The sequence below is a fragment of the Rutidosis leptorrhynchoides genome, chromosome 9, assembly GCF_046630445.1.
Source record: "Rutidosis leptorrhynchoides isolate AG116_Rl617_1_P2 chromosome 9, CSIRO_AGI_Rlap_v1, whole genome shotgun sequence".
Taxonomy (NCBI): domain Eukaryota; kingdom Viridiplantae; phylum Streptophyta; class Magnoliopsida; order Asterales; family Asteraceae; genus Rutidosis; species Rutidosis leptorrhynchoides.
In genome coordinates, this window is record NC_092341.1 from 373,183,359 (window position 1) to 373,185,892 (window position 2,534).

Genomic DNA, 2,534 nt, shown 5'->3' on the forward strand with positions numbered 1-2,534 from the left:
ATATATATTTTATATAAATATAGTTGTTAAAAATATAGTACGTATCACTAGCTCCCTGTGGAACGAACCGGACTTACTAAAAACTATACTACTCTACGATTAGGTACACTACCTATAAGTGTTGTAGCAAGGTTTAGGTATATCCCATTCAATAAATAAATAAATAACTTGTGTAAAATTGTATCATATTTAATAGTATTTCGTAGTAACTATAATAGTATTTCGTACTACACCTCGCACACATCAAGTTTTTGGCACCACTGCCGGGGAACCGGCGAAAACGCTATATTTTTCCGCTATATTTCTTATTCTCTAATTTTGTAAAAATATTATGTATTTTTATAAAAACATATAAAAAAATACTATATATATATATATATATATATATATATATATATATATATATATATATATATATATATATATATATATATATAAAAGTGTTTAAATATATATATATATATTTAAGATATATAAATATTTTTATTTTTAGAATTTTAAATATAAGTTTTTTTTATTTTATATAAATACTTTATATAATTTAAAAAAAGAAAAAGAAAAGAAACTGGGCCGAACTTGAATTAAAGCCCAATCCTTTCTGGACTTACAGGTCATGCGACCGCATAACAATATAACGTTATACTCATGCGATCACATGAGTGGATCTGACACGCTAGAATCCTGCATTTAATACGGAACTAGGGTTAATTATAAATATTATTTATTATATTATCTAGGGTTTTAATTGTTTAGTATTTTAGTTTTTAGTTTTAATATTCTTAAGTTTATTATATTGAATACTTTTATAAATAATAATATAAAAATAATATTTTTTATAAAAAAAATTGTATTTTTATAACTTTGGTTCCTTTTTATATTTATATCGTTTTTATCATTTAATTCGTAAATTGTATATTTTTTGTTCGTATTTAGTTTAACTTAGTTTTTTCCGTAGTATTTTATATTTTTAGATTTTTAGGCATTGCCGTAAAATCCCTTAAGTGTTTTTTCTTTAGATTAAGATTTAGGTGCTTTAGAATTTTACGACGTCGCTTATCGCTTTAGTTTTAAATAGATTTTAGTGCCTAATTAAGTTATTGCCATTTTGGATATAGAATTCATTTTAAGCTTTAATTCCTTTAGACGCAACTTTTAATATTTAGTTTTTAGACTTTTAAGTTTCGACGCTTTACTTTGTTACTATTATTTTTTTTTTGACGTTTTTCGACGCACTCTTTTTCTTCCTTTTATTTTTCGACGCTCTAGTTTTTAGGACATAGATTTTACCTTCAAAATTTCGACGAAAAATTATTTTAAGCGGTTAAATTGATAGACATCCAAAATTTTCTGGTTCGTAGTAATAGTTGGATTTGTTAGTGGCGAGTTGTGGGCTTCCGATTTAAAGGGTCCTGGCTACCTGCTGCATCTATTGGCTATTCAAAACGTGGGCAAAATCAGAAAAGTATATTAATTTGATAACTTATATAAATTTTTTATCTTTATAACTAATAGGATATTCAGTGAATGCACCTAGCAAAACGTTCACCACCTTTAATACGTTCACCTCCTGTAACTCGATCAAGATATCTAGCTAATATAATCGTCGTTGATTTTTCTTTAGAATCATCATCTAGTCGAACAAGTTCTCCAACTCAAATTTCCGATAATCCATTTTTTGAACCCGATTTCACAATTGAGAACCCGGAGGATATTCAAGGACAATTCAGAGATCCTGAACCACTAATCATTCCTCAGGAACCACAAATTACACATCCAAAAATTTTCGAGGAAGAAACCATTAAATCAGAATCCTCTAGTGATTCAGATTCAACAAATTCAATTATGGAAGTAACAGAACCTCTAAGTATGGAAGACCGAATGAGACCCACATGCACGGGCCAAGGTCACGCCATTATTAAGCCAGATATTAATGCGCCAAATAATGAAATCAAGGGACAAATCCTACACATGGTAACTAATCAATGCCAATATAGTGGTACGCCAAAAGAAGATCCAAACGAAAATCTTCGAACCTTTAATAGGATTTGTACTCTATTCAAAATCAGAGAAGTTGAGGATGAACAGATCTATCTCATGTTGTTTCCCTTGACTTTAAAGGGAGAAGCCAAATATTGGTTAGAATCATTACCTGAAGGGGCGATTGACACATGAGATGTTTTAGTTGAGAAATTTCTTAAAAGATTCTTTTCGGCATCTAAAGCCGTGAGACTTCAAGGAGAAATTGTTACGTTCGCGCAAAAGTCAAATGAAACATTATATGAGGCATGGACAAGATTCGGAAAGTTGTTAAGAGGATGTCCTCAGCACGGTTTAGACACTTATCAAATAGTACAAATATTCTACCAAGGTGTCGACGTTGCTACACGAAAAGACATCGACACAGCTGTGACGACCCGGGAATTTCCGACCAAATTTAAACTTTAATCTTTATATATTGCCGACAAGATAAGCAAAGTCTATTAAACCGAGTCTCAAAATGTTGGAACTATTTTTCATGAATGCATTTGACATTT

General features: G+C 29.8%; 1 non-coding gene across 1 annotated transcript; it reads right to left on the bottom strand.

The window, feature by feature from the left end:
• Positions 1 to 2,226: 2,226 nt before the first annotated feature.
• On the bottom strand, positions 2,227 to 2,333 carry LOC139869822 (small nucleolar RNA R71). The gene has a single exon (XR_011766399.1). It is a non-coding gene; the product is annotated as a small nucleolar RNA R71 (small nucleolar RNA).
• Between the last annotated feature and the right edge of the window lie 201 nt (positions 2,334 to 2,534).